This window comes from Panthera leo, chromosome B1 (assembly GCF_018350215.1).
Source record: "Panthera leo isolate Ple1 chromosome B1, P.leo_Ple1_pat1.1, whole genome shotgun sequence".
Taxonomy (NCBI): Eukaryota; Metazoa; Chordata; class Mammalia; order Carnivora; family Felidae; genus Panthera; species Panthera leo.
Genome location: NC_056682.1, coordinates 106,493,191 through 106,514,156, shown reverse-complemented (window position 1 = coordinate 106,514,156; position 20,966 = coordinate 106,493,191). Strand labels below are relative to the sequence as shown.

At 36.9% G+C, this 20,966-nt stretch overlaps 1 long non-coding RNA gene across 1 annotated transcript; it reads right to left on the bottom strand.

The window, feature by feature from the left end:
- Nucleotides 1–225: 225 nt before the first annotated feature.
- LOC122217027 lies at nucleotides 226–15,115 on the bottom strand. Its single transcript, XR_006201258.1, has 3 exons — nucleotides 15,052–15,115; nucleotides 7,544–7,662; nucleotides 226–500 (listed from the first exon to the last, which is right to left on the bottom strand). It is a non-coding gene; the product is annotated as an uncharacterized LOC122217027 (long non-coding RNA).
- Between the last annotated feature and the right edge of the window lie 5,851 nt (nucleotides 15,116–20,966).

Sequence of the window (20,966 nt, the reverse complement as noted above, 5' to 3'; positions counted from 1 at the left end):
GATTTTTTTCATTCAATATATACAATTACCTCATGTTATTACAAAATCATTATTAGCCATAAAATTTTTAATTCTGCATAATATTCCACCAAATGTATCAAGTGTCAATCAAAAATTGTAAAGAGGCAATAATTGAGCAAAAAATGTTTATTCAAGATCAAAGAATTGCAATCTTGGGAAGATTTGGGCAGCAAAACGATCAGTATGCCACCAGGGAACAGAAGTCAGAAGTTTTAAAACAAATAAGGAACCTTTTATAGACGTTGCTTACAAAGATTTTTGATTGGTAATGGTGTCTCAAAGCTAATCTTGGCTGAACATAATTGGTTCCTAAGGCTAACATTAAGCAAAAGTCTCTTACCAGAGCAAGTTGCACGTGTTCTTGTAGGATCCTTGGAATTTTTGTGACTTGGCCCAGTTCAGAAGTTCCTGGTTCCAACTGGTGAAGACATACATAATGTCCATCTCCTTAATGGCCTCCCAGCTCCATTTGATTCCACCTTTCACAAAAACAACATAGTTAAGGAGTTACCTACAGGTGAATGTTCCGTTTTCTTTTTCCATTTTAGTTACAAGGTACTATTATAATTAACAGTATTTATGTTTTATAGGTTTCCCATCCCCCATATTCTGTCTTCTTTTTCCTTGGGATAAATTATTTAATTGAATTGTGATATTATAGGACATAAACATTTTTAAGGCTTTGCCAAGTTGGAAAAAGGCAATCTCAGAACTATGATTCTACTACAAAAGACATCCAGCAAATCCTCCCCGGGTTTTGGCTGTCCTGCTTGCTTTTCAGATTCACTACAGATAGAGTGGAGTCTGTTTATTTTATCGATGCCATCAAGAGGCATTCAGGCGGTCTGATAATACGTTTTTAATTTTATTGAGATTATTGTCAATGGACACGCAGTTGAAAGAAATAGTAGAGAGAGATTTCCTATACGCTTAAGCTAGTTTTCCCCAGGGGTAACATCTTGCAAAAGTATGGTACAATTCTTATACTGATAATACTCTGTGAAACCTTGAATTCTGTTAATAATCTAATTCCTAACAAGAGGTCCTGCATTATCATGCGGCAGGAGAGCCAAAGTCAGCATGTCCTTCTTCTGCCCACCCCCTCCCTGGAATGTACACTGTTCACCCCAAATCTGGCTATGAGCTCCTAACACACAGAAAATTACCAACAAGCCCTCCCTAACACAGCATTCACTGGTTTGAAGGGGAAGATGTGAACAACTCTAGAAACTGGAAAGCATAATTATCCATTTATCTGTCTCTCCACCACCCCTGAAGGCAGTTATCATGTGACCTTCAGGAAGTACTGTAATTCTGCTGAGACGTTAAGACTGAACCATCAGCAGCAAATATACTCAGGTGCAAATATGGTCACCAGGAGGGCTTGCATCCAGGATAGGAAATTACTGCTAAAGTAATTAAACAGGGAGACCATTAGACTGGGTGGCTCTAATGCCTTGGTACCTTTCCTAAGCAAACCAAACCCTAAGTCAGAGTCAGTGCACTCGAATCAAGAAAGTGAAACTAAGGAACAACCCACCACAGCCAACTAAGCTTTTCCAAATAAGACAACCACTAAAGCTATAACCAATGAAACAATGCCCTTGTTTTGCTTCTTTACTTTCTCTATAAAATCCTCTCCCCTCACTGTCTATGCAGCACTACTAACCACTTTCAGTTTGACACTACTCAATTTCAACTGATGCATGTTCAGATAAACTACTGAAATGTTCTACTTAGCCTCAGTTTATTTTTTAAAACATCCGAAAGGCTTGCAACAGGTTGCACCAAGTATCTACCCTTTAGGCTCCTCTGGGCAATTTCCCATCAGACACACCTTCCCCAGGTTATGACACCAGCAAAATCCCTTCCCCCGCCCTGCGCACGCAGGACCCTGTTACCACATATGTGGTACTACATTTCAGGGCCACAGGTAAGTGAGGCCACACAGAACACAGAACAGCATGAGCCAAAGGGTAATCCTAGCTTTACCCCAGGATTTTCAAATGTACTGTAAATACATCTAAATGCATTGTTACACCTAGTTAAATTTATTATTACTATAATTACATGGTAAATTTAAGGTGTTACTTTTAAGACTTGTAGACTTCACGAAATACCTTAGCTGTTCCAACATGCTTGATGTTGGAAAATTTGAGAGCTAGAGACAAGACCAGTAATTTCAGAGAATTATGTATCTCCCATTCAGCACATCCTTGTCTTAGTGTCCACATCCTTTCTACCACTCATAATCTTAGTGGAATAAATGACAAACACCTGCTGCAAGCAACCTCAGCATCCCTCACAAAATTAAACAAGTGGCTATCAGAGAATAAGAATACACCTCAAGTACGCTAGGCTTTCTGATGGAATTTTATTTTGCCCATCTCCCCATTGCCATCAAATTTGTCACATTTCTGTTAGTCATTTAGCATATGGACCAGTAATAATGCTGCCTCGCTCACGAGAAGCACAAATTTTAAATTAGTAGTGTGGTCAGATTTGGTAGAGTAATTTTCTTTGAATGATATGTCCTCCTCACAATGAAAGTAGCAGTTTCTGGAAGTGCCAAATAACCTGTGAATTTAGTTAGTTTGGAAAAAAAAAAAGTGGCCATAAAACTATTACAGTTGATAAGAATTCCAAACTACACACACACTAAGCTCATAAATTATCAGATGTCATGACGCTTCTTCTATTCATATGACCTCTATCAGGTCCTATCACTCCAGATAACAAATCTGGGTGCTACCTAAAAGTTTTAAAAATGAGTTGCTGTTGTTGCTGTTGTTGTTATGGTAGTGGTGAAACAGTTTCATATGATTTTTGATTGATTCTTTCCTCAAGATGCTCCATCATATATCCTCTTCGGTGCAACAACAAAACACACAGGCAAAAGAGAAAGAACAAGTTTTCCATAAGAAGTACTCCCATGGTTATCAGTATTCTATGAATACTTTTTTTTTTCTTCAGAATGATGTCTCTTATTTTTCAGCCTTTACTTTTATATTGTTTTATTGACATGAAAAGCCCAACTCATATTGGTTTTAGTGCATCAAGAGAGTCATTTTATATACAGACCACTGAGGTGTCTTGCTGTTAAAATCACTGGATTGCAGAAACTGTACAAACTGATGCAGAATATTGGAAGAATATGGCTGGCTTTATTTTCGAAGCTAACCGATACCAGGAATAGAGGAAAGTGTATGAGCACTTGGACATACAGGAAAACGGATGATACTTACAATCCAGACATTTTCACATAACAGTAAGGTCTCTCAAAATATCATCTCAACCTATGTGTCACTTCTCATCAGCAACTACCACACCCTCAGTTTCTAAGAATTGTTTCCCTGTCTATGCTTCAGCTCTGCACCTATTATTCCCTTTATTTGAAATGTTCTTTCCCTCATGTTTAGGTAACTCTATTCATTTAGTCAGTCATAGCTGATAATCCTGGAAAAACCAACCACAACCAATGCTGCTAGGAGAAAAGAGCTGCGTAGTATTAGAGGGGAGAACACCACAACTGTTTCTGCGGGGTGAGAGATAAAAAGCAGGGTTAATTGTATTTATCCAAGAACCAAACTTAGTTGCACAAACACACAATGCGTTTAGGAAAAGTTCAGTGCAGGATTTGTCTACCAAGGTTACACTATGTGGTGCAATGATAAAATGGATGAAAGGAAGTAGACTTAAGCCATGGAAGACGAATGAAAAAAAATCTAATTATCAGGTTAATTAATCTTTTAAAGGACTATGGAAGATTTAAAGTGAGAAGACTAAAGATAAATTTTAAAATTCTTGCAAATACAAATCCAATTTTGGAGGAAAGTATCTTTAAGGAATTATTAATATTCAAACTAGTTTTAATTATTTATAAAAGTTAACTGTATCTTCAGGAATATAGTATAATATTGTATTGTATAGACATTTCCCTTACTTTGGATTTGTGAACAGATGTGTATGTATAAATTATAAAACTAAGATGTTACCTTTAAGACCTTAAAATTTTATAAATTATCATGTATATAATACAATATCATCTCATATATGTACATATACATATATACAGTTCACACACACACACACACACACACCTCTTCTACTTAATTATTTGCCTTCTGGCTTTCAGTGCTAAGGAAAAACTGATGTTTATGCTTATATGGTACATGCATGATCTGGCAAGTAGTTAAAAGCTCTCTTTCTGGAGACAAATCTGGTTTATTTCACTACTGTATCTTACCAGTTTCCTATAGCTATGGCAACAAATTACTACAACATTCTTACCAGAAAACAACGTTTCCCACACACACACACAGTTCTGAAGAACGTAAGTACAAAATGACTATCACTGGGCTGAAATCAATGTGTTGACAGGGCTACGCTCCCTGGGGACATTCTAAGGGAGACTCTGTTCCTTGCATCTTCCAGTTTCCAGGGGCTGCTAGCATTCCTTGACCTGTGGCCACATAGCTCCAATCTCTGCTTCTGTGTGTGTGTGTGTGTGTGTGTGTGTGTGTGTGTGTAAACTATCAATCTGCCTTCCTCTTATAAGGATACATGTGATTGCACTTGTATAATCAAGGATAATCTCCATGTCAACATCCTTAACTTAATTACATCTCCAAAGACCCTTCTTTTTTGCCATTTAAAGTAGCATCCACAGATTCCAGGGATTGAGAGGTGGGTATCTTTTGCAGGGGTGCTTTTCAGCCCACCACATCCACTAGCCACCTTAGTCACCTTTGGTTAGCTACTCAAACTCTCTAAATCTTGGTGTCTTTCTCTGTAGAGTGACAAAAATAAAAGTATTTATAGTGATGACTAATAAAATAATATAAAGCAATAAGTGCAATTCTTGACACGATAAATATCAATAAATGTTGCCTATTATTGTCATTATTTCTATGTTTCATTGCTTTTTTTTCATTAATATCTTAAAAATGTGTTAGCTCTCCACTATGGGGAGGATATTCCATTATTCCTAGTCCATTTTCTTGACAAGACATGAGTCTTCCCCTATTTCCCTGGCCATTCCCTTGGTTTGCTACACTCCGCTCAGACCCCACTGCTTCCATTGGTAACATCAGGTCTCAGGCTGTCAAAATAGAATGTTAATAGGAAGCTACTTTTTTTTATTTTTAATATTTATTTATTTTTGAGAGAGAATGCAGGTGGAGGAGGGGCAAAGAGAGAGGAGGGTGGACTATCCCAAGCGGGCTCTGCACTGACAGCACAGAGTCTGATGTCTGGCTCCAACTCACCAACTATGAGATCATGACCTGAGCCATCTGACACTTAAGGGACTGAGCCAACCAGGCGTCCCCAACAGGAAGCCATTTTTAACATGAGTTTTAGTTAATGAATGCACAAATTAGTTCAAGATTTGCATCCAGTACCAAAGATAATTACCTGAAATCCCACCTCATCAGAAGAAGTTAAACTAAATTGAAGTTTATTCTACAAGATTGTCGTGGTTTTTTTAATGTTTTTTTCTATTTTTTTTTATTTTTGAGAGACAGAGTGTGTGAGCAGGGGCAAGGCACAGAGAGAGGGAGACATAAGATGTGAAGTGGGCTCTACACTGACAGCAATGAGACCATACAGGGTTCAAACTCACAAACCATGAGATCATGACCTAAGCTGAAGTCAGACCCTCAACCAACTGAGCCACCCAGGTGCCCTGATTATTATGTTTTATAAGGGATGTGTGTGGTGTGTGTGCGTGTGTGTGTATGTGTGTGTGTGTGTGTATTCATATATATTTAGTTTATTTCTGTTTTGAGTTTAACAATAAATGCTTATTTTGTAAGAGGAAAAATACAAAATAGTAGGAAATATGCATTATCAAAGATTTAATCCTAAAAGGTTTCTATGAAAGTAGTTGTCTTGAAAGAGTTTTTAATCTTCCTGCATCTCTACATAAAACCTAACCCCATTCTAGGGTGCCTGGGTGGCTCAGTTGGTTAAGCATCTGACCTTGATACAGGCTCAGGTCTTGATCTGACAGTCGTGGAATCTAGCCCTGCATCAGGCTCCATGCTGAGTGTGGAGCCAGCTTGGGATTCTCTTTCTCCCTCCCTCTCTGCCCCTCCCCTGCTTGCTCTCTTGCTCTCAAAATAAATAAGTAAACATTTAAAAAACACAACCCCATTCTAGGACCCCGCCCCCCGTCATTCAACTTATGTCATTCTTGTCTTTCAAGTATGCAGTATAATCTGTAAATTGGTATTTCTTTGCATAATTATTTGATTTTCTCACTAAACGGTAGGATCCATGAAACTTCAGAGTGCATTTGTTTTGTTTGTTGTTATAACCTCAGTTCTTAGTTAATAGCAAGCACTAAATACTTCTGAACAAAACTGATTTCATAGCCTCCATCCTCTGTTCTATTCTTCCTTTATTCAATTGTCAGTAAAATTAAACTATCAATTTGTATGCAGAATAGATACTGGGTAACTTACAGAGAAATTTTAATACTTGTATAATGAATATGTAGATAATGAATTTGACCCTATAGTTGATTTTTTCATTTATTTTTACCACATAAATGATAATTAATTTTAAGCATTTACATATTTAAACTACTTTACAAAATTAAACACCACATTTTTTCTAGATCATACATCAAATATTTTCTGAAGAGATAATGTACGGCCAATACAATTTTAAGAAGCAAAAGACAGAGCTGTTTTTTCTAAAATGTATTTTATTAATATTCCACAACAGAAAAAAAAGTGATGTTCATCTGTTAAGAGCAACACATTAAGCCTCATTACTAAATAAGTCATTTTAGTCACTATCCTTAATCATTTAGGGGGCGGGAGGGCTGATTTAAATTCATCCTAGTAATTAAGAATACTATTTTACTTTAACAGATTTTTTCATTACATACTTTTTGAAGAAGAAAAAGCCTTTTAAATTTCTACTGATGAAAAGAACACCTATTAAATGTTTCATTATTTTGTATATAAGAAAGTCTGCAAGCGATAGGAAGTTAAGCAGATTCACTGAACTATAAAAGGGAAACAAATCACTTTGGTTAGAATGCTCCAGTTCTTAAAAATAGGAGAAAGTGAAATTCATGCTTTGGTTAACAATCTCATAATACGGAGAATTTACCTTTACAATTACATGAATGCAAAATAAATTGTCTAAATGTGTGCATATTGTGATACATGTGGGGTTATACCTAGATAAAAGTAATTTTGCTTTGATTTTCAATGGGTCTTCTCCAATAGCAATGACATTTGAATCATTATTTCTTATTTAAGAACTACATATGTAAGAAAATACATTTCTCCAGAAGATGACCGTGTGTGTGTGTGTGTGTGTGTGTGTGTGTGCACGTGCACACGCAAGTGCAAACACACAATCTAGAGAACTGTTTTTGAGGAAAAAATCAATTCATGAAAGCATATTTTAAGACACTGTGTTTCTTCAGAGTGTTTCCTAAGGTGAAATTCCGATTGATTACACACATATTTCATTTTATAGGAGAATGTGGGAACTCTGATACCTGGTGAAGGAAGAGTACGAGAGCAGCTGCTGTGTTTAGGGGGAGATAAGAAATCGTAGTGACTGCCTGGCAAGGTCACCAGATATACATGTCATTAGACAACAGAGACTGATCTTCATCTGCAACAAAACAGAAAGATGAATTTATAAACTACAAGGGTAATAGAAATTTGATGAGTGAAACTGTCATTTTTATTACATACATGCAAATTGTTACTTCAGAACACAAAATACATTAACAGCTGAATTATCTAAATAAAATGTCAGAAATCCTATGCAGCACAAATTCTTCAGAAATGCAAAAATTGTAATATTAGTTTAAAATGTGACACTGGTGTTGAAACAGATGTTAGGGAAGTACAGATTAAAATTTTATTTAAAATTATCTTAATATAACATTTAAATAACTTATATGTAAGATGAAGGCACTGTATGTATCAAAAATCAAATTATATATTAAATTGTAAAAGGTCTCCAAAAGTTTTTGTTTTTTTTTTTTTAAGTTTATTTGTTTATTTTAAGAGAGAAAGAGCATGGGCGGGGAGGGGCAGAGAGAGAGGGAGGGAGAGAGAGAAAACCAGGTAGGCTCCACACTATCAGGGCAGCCCTACATGGGGCTCAGTCCCACGAACCATGAGAGCATGACTTGAGCTGAAAACAAGTGTCGGCCGTTCAACCAACTAAGCCACCCAGGTATCCAGGGTCTCTGAAAATTTTAATGAGGAATAGATTTTACTTGCTTACAAAATGGATGAAATGTGTCTCATTAAAAATTTTTAAATAAGTGATCTTATATCCATCATCTTAAACTAAATTTCTCTTTATAATCTTTTTCCATGGATGATACTTAGAAATATGAAAACATTCTAATGCTGAAAGAGGACATATTATATTATTCTTCCAGGATGTACCAGGGCACCAGGAGGAACTGGAGTATATCTTAGGACAAAGCCAGGGAAGGCATAAAGAACAGTGCACACACTTGGTGATTAAACCTCTGATGCGGTGCACAGACTTGGTGATTAAACCTCTGATGCGGTACCTACTTTCTGATGCTACTATTTTTTAGTCGTAGTTTTAACTTGTAACCTCCAAGGAAAAATTATTTTTTAATACCATGTCTAATTTTCATTGAATCCTGAATAGTTGGCCATTAATTTCAAGTATATCTAGCATGCTTTATCAAAAGCGCTTTACTAAATTAAAAATGATAGGATTCATTTACCTAAAAATCTCTAGCTGGCAAGCAAACCAACTCAAATATTATCATACATTCCTTACGTCAGCCACCAAGGTACCCCTGTTTTTGCCCTGTATTAGAAAAGTAAATGTGCTCAGTATCGAAAAAAATTGCAAACGGACAATAGATATTCCAGCTAGTGCATATTACCACGTTTTGCCAAACATGGGGAAAGAACAAGAAAAGACATTATAGTATTTAAATCAAAGAGTGGAACCTTCAGTAAAATTTTATATTTTGACAAACATTGTTTTATTGCTACTAGTAATGTAATAGTGTTGTTACTAAAGTTTATCCCTTGATATCTGCAGTTGTTTTATGATAAAAAAACTCAAATTTATTTGCCAAAATATAGGCATAATTTTTCAATTGAATACATTTTACAGATGATACTGATTGATATTTAAATCTAACGTTATTTTGTTTTCCTAGTGATAGTCTCCCTCATTTTTTTTATTTTATATTTTAAACTTTTTTTAATGTTTTTATTTATTTTCGAGGTAGAGAGAGACAGAGCATGAGCAGGGGAGGGGCAGAGAGAGAGGGAGACACAGAATCTGAAGCAGGCTCCAGGCTCTGAGCTGTCAGCACAGAGCCTGACACAGGGCTTGAACTCAGTCTGTAAGATCATGAACTGAGCCAAAGTCGGACGCTTAATGGACTGAGCCACCCAGGCGCCCCAACAGTCTCCCTCATTTAAAGTCTCAGAATACGGGGGGGAGGGCCTGGGTGGCTCAGTCCGTTAAGTGTCCGACTTCGGCTCAGGTCATGATCTCTCTGCTTGTGAGTTTGAGCCCTGTGCCAAGCTCTGTGCTGACAGCTTGAGCCTGGAGCCTGCTTCAGATTCTGTCGCCATCTCTCGCCCCTCCCCTGCTTACTCTCTGTCTCTGTCTCCGTCTCTGTCTCAAATATAAAAAATAAAAGAAAAAAAAACATAAAAAAAGTAAAAATAAAATAAACTCACAAAATAGGGGGCAGTGCCTGGGTGGCTTAGTTGGTTAAGCATCAGACTTCTGCACAGGTCATGATCTCATGTTTCTTGAGTTCGAGCCCTGGTCTGTCAGCACAGAGCCCACTTCAGATCCTCTGTCTCCCTCTCTCTCTGCCCCCCTACCCAGCCTGCACTCTCTCTCAAAAATGAATAAACATTAAAAAGAAAATTTAAAGTCACAAAAGAGGTTAGTTTTTTTTTTTCAAATTGGTATAGCTCAACATAAAATTTTTCAGTGTGTTTTGAAATTCCTGTAATTTTCTAAATATAAAAAGGGCTTTTTATTCCTTTATTCACTCATTATTAATTCATTTGACAAGTAAACAGTACACTGAAAGCCCACTCTTGCAGGCCCTCTTCCCCCTGTGGGAACACAGCAGGGAATACCATTTATTTCATCCTACCAGCCTTTATACGATACACTGTTAGTGGCTAAAAAGCCCAAAAGCATTCTTTACTCTCACTTTTCATTTTGATCCCTAGTGTATTTATTTATATAGATTTTTCTCCCAAAATTCTTTCTTTCCTCCACAGATTTGAGAATTAAACACAAAATCATTTTCTCTACACCCTCGGATTGTCATCATGACCAATAGCATCCATCTGAGACCTCAGAAGGAGGAATATGAAAGCTTTCTGGATCTAGGTGGGAATTTTAATGCTCCATGTTACAATCCCTGTCAATGCTAACCAAGTTTACAATTTAGAGAACTGATACTTGTGGATTACACTTATTATTAAGGAAAAAAAAAACAACCCTTGCTCTTAGTGTCAGAGGGTTTGGCAATGTTTGTCAAAGGTGCGCTTGAAACTGTATCTCTGTATTTGAGGCTAGAGTGAAGCTAGGGCTCTTGATATTACCATAAAGTAATAGTTTTCTGTTTCTATGAGAAAAAAAATAAACTTTGTAAATTCTAACTATATTTATTACCATTTTGAGTAAGGGACCATGTATGTCAGCTGCCCAAACAGGCCAGGTCCTGCAGTTTCAGGCAGAATGCCACCACACTTAAGTGAGGATCACTATTCTGTACAACTCCGATTAGCTAAAAGCAACAAAGAAACACAACCCAAAACATAGGTTATACAGCCAGGCAGCCATGGGCTATATGAAGTATGGCTGATATTTCCACAGGTTAACAAAGCAAAAGTCCTGTCTTGTTTAGAGTAAAATGGATTAAGAACAAATTTGTGAAGAAAGGGTGCATTTGAAAATTTGACTCTATCAGGGGAAAAGCATATATATCATGAACGTTATCTCCACGTACTCAAACAGAGCAGACTTCAAATCAGTCATCTCTGAGGAAATGGCAACAGGCTATAGGGGAGAACTTAAATCTCAAGTAAATCACTTTCTATCTATCAAGGAAACATTAATGTTTGTTGTCTCCAAATTGTGTCCCAATCAATCAGCAGAAAATACTTCAGTTTATTGAGTTCTGGACTAAGTCTGTAGGATTTGACTGGAAGATGTGACTTGTCCGTTTTGGAACAAGTTACTTAAGGAAACGTTATATAAAATAAATAAGCCATAGGGATGTAATTTACAATGTACAACATAGTGATTATCGTTAATAATACAGCACTATATTGTATATTTGAAAGTTGCTAAGAGATTAGCTCTTAAAAGTTCTCATCACAAGAAAATAAATTTGTAACTATGCGTGGCAATGGATATTAAGTAAACTTAATAAGGTGATCATTTCACAATGTATAAAATTGTATATGTATAAAATAAAATGTATAAAATGTATAAATATAAAAAATATTTAATCATCATGGTGTACACCTGAAACTAATATAATGTTATATGTCACTTATACCTCAATAGAACAAACAAAAAAAAACTATAAATAAGAAACGTTATAAGGGGCATTCTCAAATCTAATGTGTTTTCCCCCTTGTTTTTCCCTTGTCACCAAATACATTTGGTGCCACAGTGTAGTGGAAATGTACAGCAATTGGAATTGGAACATTTCAGCTCATATGTAGTTCTGCCACTTTTTGTTTAATGAAGAATAATACTGATTGATTAGAAATCACACTTATTCAAAAAGAAATAAGGTATTCCTAATGCCATGTGGGTTCCACCACTCATTTTCCTCATGTTCCAAATCTCCCTGTGTTCTTGTCACTTCACCCACACCACTGGGGTGAGAAGATACCATCTGAGTGTTATGTGGCAGAGGAGACAATGGTTCACTGACCAAAATCATCATGATGACTCCAAATGCCACAATGGATGAATGTGTAACCCATTCTCACATTCCTGGGACTTTGGAATGTTTACTTTGCAGCTCAGGGAAGCCACCCAGTGTGGAATGCCAAGGAAAAGGAAGATGCAAAAGAAAGTTTGCAGTATCTTTGCAAAGCTCAATCCAGGCAAGGTTTTGGGCTTTGCTACCTTTGCAGGGTAAAAGAAGAAGGGTCTGGTAAATATGTGTTTTGTAGACGTGGCTGGTGGTAGAGACAGGGTGACATGAGGGGGGTGTTTAGTTTCCTCGTAATTGAGTATCTCTACTTTTATCAGGCTATTCTCCAGCTGCTGAATTTTTTTTTTTTTTTCTTTCCCTCCAAACACAGAAGCCAGTGTGAAAATCAGCCACTTCCTGTTGTTTTTCCTTCCAAAACTAAGAACTGGCAGGAATCTCTGGCTGGAGTTCCAGCAGTAACCAGATAGTCTAATCACTTCTTTGTGATTCTGCAGCTCCTAGCTATGTGAGTGTGATTAATGAGAGCTGAGATTAACGAACGGTTACCTGCCCTAATGTTCTGGGTCCCATCAACTCAGCTCACACCTGTTCCTGCATACTTCCTCCTTCTCTCCTTCACTCATTTTTCTAGTTGTCCTCTGCACAGACTTTATTTATCAAGGCAGAGAAACAGATCTTAACGTGTTTGATTTCAGGGGGGGAAATGACCCAGGGACCTGCTGCCCTTCCCTGAATATCACACTTAAAGCTGAGATAAAATATCTATTTCTTTGAATCATACAGGAGTTAAACAAATGATGTCTGCCCTCCTTTATTCTCCATGGCTTTATCTTATTTGATTTCCTGAAATCTCAAGTTAGGGCTGTTTTTATTTACATAAGAATTGATTTGATTATCTATAAGTGTCTGTTGCTTGTTACTTCATCCATTAATTAAAAAAAAAAGTTGGAATTTAGTTGGTCATGGATGAATTATCTGGTCCCTTGTGGTCCCTATAGCTTCCCATTTTGCCCATGTTTATCAGAAGTACAGAAAGAAGGGCTAGAACTTGGAAGTCCTCAATTAAGCACTTTCATCTGAGTTATTAAAAGACTATGTTACTTGTATTAATGTAAATTATCACTTATTAACATTACGGAACTATTTTTATGACTTAGAATTCTCTAGTATTTAATCCATAGAATTTTCTATTCTTATATGAAAACTATCACTGATTGTGAACTTACAAATATCATGCTAAGTGCTTTGTAAGATTATCTAATTTAATTCTCATAAATAACCCAGGTGGTTACTCACTATTAGCCCCATTTTACAGATGAGACCGATGAGACTCACAAAGCAGAGATAATTTGCCCCAAGTCAACAGAATTTATGGGGAAGAATCTGAATTAAAATCAAGCTTGAACAACTCTAAAATTGTACACTTTATATGACAGAGTTTAGAAATATGTTTGCTTTTAAAAATTAATTGTGATTTTACTTAAATCTGCAATTAATTTTTGACTCTGTCTGGAATTTGCAAATGCTATTGTAACTTACTGACTTATAAAAACTGGTAAATCTAAAAAATACATAGGTAAGGCTATAGTGTGAGTGCCTGACATCCCTGAGGCACCCGCTTCACAGACATCCATCTCGAATAAACATATTGCCGGCTGTATAACACAGCTACTAGTAACACAACTAGATAAGAACCATGCCACTCCACCCACAAAGTGGCCCTTTTTAGAAAGCCCTCTGTGACCTAGATAATTGACCACTGAGTGATCCTGCTTTTCCCTTCCTGTGCCCTAATTCTTGTTTTTACGTTTTAAATACACCAGTAAAGAGAAACTCAAAAGACCGTAGGCACCCCACCCTTAACCCCAATAAAGACTGAAGCCCAGGCTCCCTCCCCCTCTCCTCCTTCTCCTCAGTCTTCCTCTCTCTCTACAGCAGCCTCTCTATGTGGTCTCTGAGGTGCCAGGCGTACCCTATAAGACTTGTTAGTAACAAACCGTGTTTTCTCAAAATTCCTGATGGTTGTTGCTGAGGTGCATCTTTAAATCATAAAAAGAACCACAAAAGCCAGTCTAGACACAAGAATAGCTCTGAAAGGGGGAAATACTCATGGGAGCTCACCTCAAATAGCAGGGACCTAAGTAAGGATCCCAGGCATTCCCAGCCTTAGACAGACAAACACATAAACAAAGGGTATCAACTTCTTGTATTTCAGCTTCTTTAGCCACAGATTGCCTTCCAAATGATAGCAAAAGTTTTTAAAAAATCAATTTCCTACATCACCAGATGGGCTCAAAATGAAATGAGAGTTAAGACTATTCTTCAATGGTATAATCTTGAGCAACTTTAAGCTAGTTATCTAGACATGGTCTCTGCCTCCTAGAATTTGATGAGACAGTGCAAGAAAATCACTTAGTATAGTGCCTGGAATATGGTGAGTGTTTAACAGAGGGAAAGCATTATTTTGTTTTAAATTTTTTTTCATGTTTATTTATTTTTGAGAGAGAGAGTGACAGAGCATGAGCGGGGGAGGAGCAGAGAGAGAGGGAGCACAGAATCCGAAGCAGGCTCTAGGCTCTGAGCTGGCAGCACAGAGCCTGACATGGGGCTCTAACCCACAAACCGTGAGACCATGACCTGAGCCGAAGTCGGACGCTCAACCGACTGAGTCACCCAGGCGCCCCAGCATTTTTTATTATCATCTCATTTTTATATTTCTCACAAATTAGGCCAACTTTGATAATTCAATAGAAAAAATTAAAATGTAGCACACTGAAAACTCTTCAAAAACACTATTTTGACAGAGCTATCTTTCTCCCTCCATTCTAAGCTGTTTAAATGGATGACATTTTCAATAGGCAAAAAAAAAGTATTTCTTTTACTTTCAAAGCTGGAAATTTCCCAGTTTCAAATATTTCAGAGTTGCTATTACAATTTATTAACAATTTTCACTGCAATATTTTTTTTCTGTTCTCAGAAAATACCAACTATGGTATTGAGGCAGCCACATAACTTACACAGATATCAAAGAAAGACAGCCCCCCCCTCCACCGCCCTTGGCACACCTCAGTGTTCCTTGTTCTCCTGTCCAGATCAAGAACATTATCATGTGAACTCTTGGAGTCTCCCAGATATCCTGGAAGATGAGAAAAAAGAAGAGAGATTGATGTTTGTGATGATAAAACAAGAAATGAAGATGGCTTCATTTCTTAAGACTTAGAACTGAACAGAAAAATTCAGTTGCATGTAATGTTTCCTGAATAAATTTAAATATTCAAGGGTTTGTTTGTATTGTTCTTCCCATAATTTCCTCTCACTCTCTCCCACTGATGCACAGATCCGACACGGTCCAAGTGTCCAGAATGCATGTTCAGGTCATTCCTCTATTAGTAATTCATCCATCACCTCCTCCCTCACTCCACACACACAAAGAATGCCAAGGCATCTGAGATAATCATCTTGTGATTAGGCCAGGGTTAAAATATTAAAGATTTTATACCCTTTAATGTCATGGTGTTCCCTATACAGTGACTTCAGTAGTGCTATGGTTATAATTTTGTTAGGGCCGTTTACAGAACTATTATGCACAAATGAAAAGCTCTTACCTCATGAATATCTGCAAAGATGGCAAAGCAACCCTATAAGAAAGGAATCCGAAGGAAGATCATTGAGGGCGCATATCTCTTTTATCCTGAATAACTATACTTCAAAGTCAAAACAAGGACCACGGTGAAGAAGATTAGAGGATTCTAATATTTAGATTATTCTAATATTTAGAATATCTACTATATTCAAGAGAAATTTCATAACAACATAATTTGGTTTAAAGACCTCCACTTCTTTATTTGCTTCAATCAACTAAGTAGCAACTGAGAGCAAGGAGGAGGTGATGGGGTGGATGATGTGCACTAACTACGCAGACCAGTCTCTCTAATTGCCTTGGCCACTGCTTACTCTCGGCTGCCATGTCTAGTGATCTCTTCTTGTAGATCTCTTTCCTATTTTCTGAAGGTCAGGTGTCCCCTCCTGGTCAGCACATGGCATACCAAAACCAGCTCAGCCTACTCAAGAAAGATGACGGTTGGGGCATCTGGGTGGCTCTGTCGGTTAAGCGTCCAACTTCTGCTCAGGTCATGATCTCATGGTTCATGGGTTTGAGCCCTGCGTTGGGGCTCTGACAGCTCAGAGCCTGGAGCCTGCTTTGGACTCTGTGTCTCCCTCTGTCTCTCCCCCTCCCCCGCTTGTGCATGTATTCTCTCTTTCTGAAAAATCCAAAATCAAAAAAAAAAAAAAAAAAAAAAGAAAGATACAGGAAGTCAATGTTAATGCTCACCATGTCAGGAAGGCCACACAGCTCTATTTGCTAATGGGAGCCTGGGTGTTCTGGATATGCCTCATATTCTATGGATTTGTAGTTGCATATGCCATATTCTGACCAGTGACAAAGACTCTCTCAATGACCAAAATTCAAACAGGTTCCTCTGAGTTTTTTTTGTTTGTTTGTTTGTTTGTTTTAATCTTTGTCTAGGCCTCATCCATTGGCCTCAGTCAGTTGTAGCAAGAATTCTACTTGGTCAGTTAAATGACACTCCCCTCACCCTTGATACCTTACTACCCTCAATATCTTATGAAATTCCTTTTTCCTGTCTCAACATCTGATTACCCTGATATGCCTTCACTAAGAATCTTATTAAGTTGGGTTAGCAAGAATCCCTCTACCCCTGATGTCTTCTCTTAGTAAATTTCCACCCACCGACTCCCAACTCACCACCCACTCTGCTCTTAGGCTATACCCTCCCAACTGTTGACTATATTCAGAGTCGAGCCTGATATCTCTCTCCACTCTTGTCATAGTCTTGACACCTATCACAATAGTCCTGAATAAAGTCTTCCTTATCATTTTAACTAGTGTCAGAACAATATTCTTCTTGAACATAAATTACATCCAAAGTAATATAAAACCTTACATAATTGATTATAACTTATTTACAAGTAATTCTTCTCCTTATCAGTGTATTCAAGAACTTTTAAATACTTTTCAAAATGTGCTCATAATTTTGGAATACAGCAGGTGTTTATCTCTTCTGGGCAAGGTAGCCATGTGTGTAGGCTAAAGGAGGTAAATATGTTTCCAAATTTAACTACTTTCAAGGAAAACATTTTTGCAAGCAAAGGAACATTTGTTGTTGGGAAAGCATATTCAAGAATAGCAAACAAATTTTTACTCCTATTAAAATGCAGTATGAGGTATTCTTTTTTTAAGCTTATTTATTTTGAGAGACAGCACAAGAGGGGGAGAAACAGAGAGAGAGAGAGAGAGAGGGAGAGAGAATCCCAAGCAGGATTCAGGATTCTGTGCTCTCAGCACAGAGCCCAATGCAGGGCTCAAACTCACGAAATGTGAGATCATGACCCAAGCTGAAATCAAGAGTCAGACCTAAATTAAGCCACCCACGTGCCCCGGCATGAGGTATTCTTAAAAAACAAATCACTCATCATTCTGTGGGTTGTATATTCATTGAATTTTTCATTATTAGGAGGTAAAGGATACAGTGAATTATCACATAATTATAAAACCTGAACTATAGGGACAGCATTTTTGTGATGCTTCTGGATACCATTGCATTCACTTCGATTAAGGCACTTACCGGAATAAAGCCTCAGGACCTCTTAAAATTACATATTATAACCTTCAAAATCTTAAATTGAGAACACAACCTTTCATTAAAATGTAATATAACTGTAGTAGAATCAAAGCCCATGTTTCATTAAATTTCATGGAAACAAATGTGACCTTACTTTTCTAAAACTATATATTTGCATGTTTCATATGCACATGGAGGTTTTAACAATGTTATTAGTATATAAACAACACTTTATTAATCTTTATGCTTATTAAACCCTTGAAGAGTCTCAAAAAAATACAAATAGAAAAACTTGATAATATTAGAACTAAACAAACATTTTTTGAGTTTATTTATTTTGAGATGACAGAGGCAGCATGAGCAGAGAGGGACAGAAAGAGAGGGAGACAGAGAATCCCAGGCAGGCTCCATGCCATCAGCACACAGAGTCCAACATAGGGCTCGAAACTACTAAACTGGGAGATCATGACCTGAGCTGAAATCAAGAGTCAGACACTTAGCCACCCAGGCACCCCTGAACTGAAAAATCTTAAAACATGTGGAATTGCAGAAAATTGTCACAATAAACCTATGTAAATATAGCAGCAGTGTCAAAAATTATTTAAGTGTTTATTTAATAGAATAGGTAATGCAATATACATGTATAGATAATACATGTGTATATGACACAAATTCAAATGTATGAAAAACAATAAAATAAAGTCCTTTTCATTCCTGTCCTTCACCTTCCACTTCCCAATTTCCTTCTCCAGAGATGCCTAGTCTCACTAAGTTATGAATATTTTCAGAGAACAAAATTATCTAGCTATGTGACCATGGACAAGTTACATTATAAGTCCACAACTCAGTTTCCTAAGCTATAAAATGGTGGGAGAATCTTAAATTAGGTAAATATTCTCTTTACATATAAATTACATTATGTCCTAATCACTATATTGTACCTTGTTTTGTTTTTCTTCCTTATACAGTATTGTATGTCAATTATATCTCAACAAAGTTGGTGGAAAATAATACATGTTGATGGACTCAATTATGAAACTGTATCACCCTCAGACTTATAAAGTTTGATGGTGTTAACTGCCTTTAAAATATAACAGATTTTACCCATCTTAATATTTACAGTAGCTTTCCCTCCATTATTTTTCACATCTTCAAATTTAATTAATTTTTCTGTAGACATACTAATACTAGTAAATAAAGTTTTAACTTTCATATGCTCAAATATGTTTTCTGTTAAGAGACAGGAGAAAAGTAATATACAAATAATTAAATAGCTTCAAGAATCATTCTTGCTTAAAAAAATAATAACTCTCAGGAAAACAGAAATGGTCAGGAACTTTCTTAATCTGATAGAAGTATCTACAAAAAATCTAAAGAAAACATCATACTGAATGGAGTATTCTGGTTTTTTTTTAATGCTTATTTATATTTGAGAGAGAGAGTGTGTGTGTGTGTGTGTGAGCAGGGAAGGGACAGAGAGAGAGGGAAACACAGAATCTGAAGCAGGCTTCAGGCTCTGAGCTGTCAGCACAGAGCCTGACACGGGGCTTGAACTCACAGTCCGTGAGATCATGACCTGAGCCAAAGTCGGCTGCTTAACCAACTGAGCCATCCTGGAACAGTGTATTCTTAATAGCTTTCCCCTTGAAGTAAAAAAGAGTATGACTCTTGTGCTGTTATCTCTTTTATTCAATAATGTAACAAAGGCCCTAGTCATTGAAAAAAGGTATAGCAAAGAATGAACATTGGATACTTAGGAATAAAACTCATTATTCTCAAGCAAATGATTACATATTTTAAAAATCATATGTGGGGCACCTGGGTGGCTCAGTCAGTTAAGCATCTGACTTAAGCTCAGGTCATGATCTCACAGCCCATGAGTTCAAGCCCCAAGTTGGGCTTGTGCTGACAGCTCAGAGCCTGGAGCTTGCTTCTAATTCTGCGACTCCCTCTCTCTGCCCCTCCCCCACTCATGCTCGCTCTCTCTCTCTCTCTCTCTCTCTCCCTCTCAAAAATAAATAAAAACATTAAAATATATATATAAGGAATGGAATATATATAAGTTATGTATGTGTATATATATATATATATATATATATATATATGTATATTGGAATATATATAAGAGGTATATACAGAAAAATATTAGAAGTTAATAAGTGATTTCAGTTATATCACAGGATACAAAAGCCATTTTATTTCCATATATCAGTGTTCCAGTTGTTTAGTGCTGCCCCAAACTTACTGGCTCATATAGAAACAACCATTTTCTTAAATCCCAAGGTTTTGTGGGTCAGGAATTCAGGTAGAACTTGGCTAGGAAATTATTCTGTTGTGCAGAACATCAACAACAGTTTCTGTGGTGTTCTGCTGGTAGATGGACTAATCTGGAACATTCAAGACCAATTTATCCACATGTCTGAAGTCTTGATGGAAATGGCTATAACCCTAGGCTCAGCTAAGGCTGTGGAATACACAGCCTACACATGGCCTTTCCAAAATGACAGTCTAAAGAGCAATCAGAAAATTTGCATGCCAACTCAGAACTCCCAAAAATAGTATATCAAGAGACAACAGGTGAAAATTGCCTGGGCAAGGAAAATGATAGAGAATCATTTTTATTAGCAAAAGCCATTATAGAGCTCATCAAGACCCAAAGAGACAGGACAATAATCTCATATTTTCATGAGGTAACTGACACTACCAGTAACAAGAGGTAAACTAAGCCATGGGCCAAATACTATACACAGATTATCTCCTTTAATTCACCCAAACAATGCATTTCATAGATAAAAAAAATCAAGGCACACACAGATAGAGGTTAAGTAAATTGGGCAAGCCTCAAAAAAAAAAAAAATAACTCATTAAAAACACAACCAAAAAAAACAAGTTTAGCAGTATCTTTTTGAAAGAGAAACATATAATTTAAAGATTCCACATATAAATCAATGCAAATTTCAAAATACATGTATAGATAAGAGTATTAATCTGTAACACAATATATTAAAAGTAAAAACTCTTGGGGAGCCTGGGTGGCGCTGACTTCAGCTCAGGTCATGCTCTAACTGTTCATGAGTTCGAAACCCACATCAGGCTCTGTGCTGACAGCTCAGAGCCTGGAGCGTGCTTCAGATCCTCTGTCTTCCTCACTCTCTATCCCCACTCCCCACTCACACTTTGTCTCTCTCTCTCAAAAATAAAATAAACATGAAAAAAGTTAAAAAGAAATGAAAGTAAAAACTTTAGTGGCAAAATGAAAACTTGTAAAACAGCCATCGAAAGCAAAAAATCCACTTATTTATTTAAAGTACCAGTGAAGCAGTGGTATGAGGATA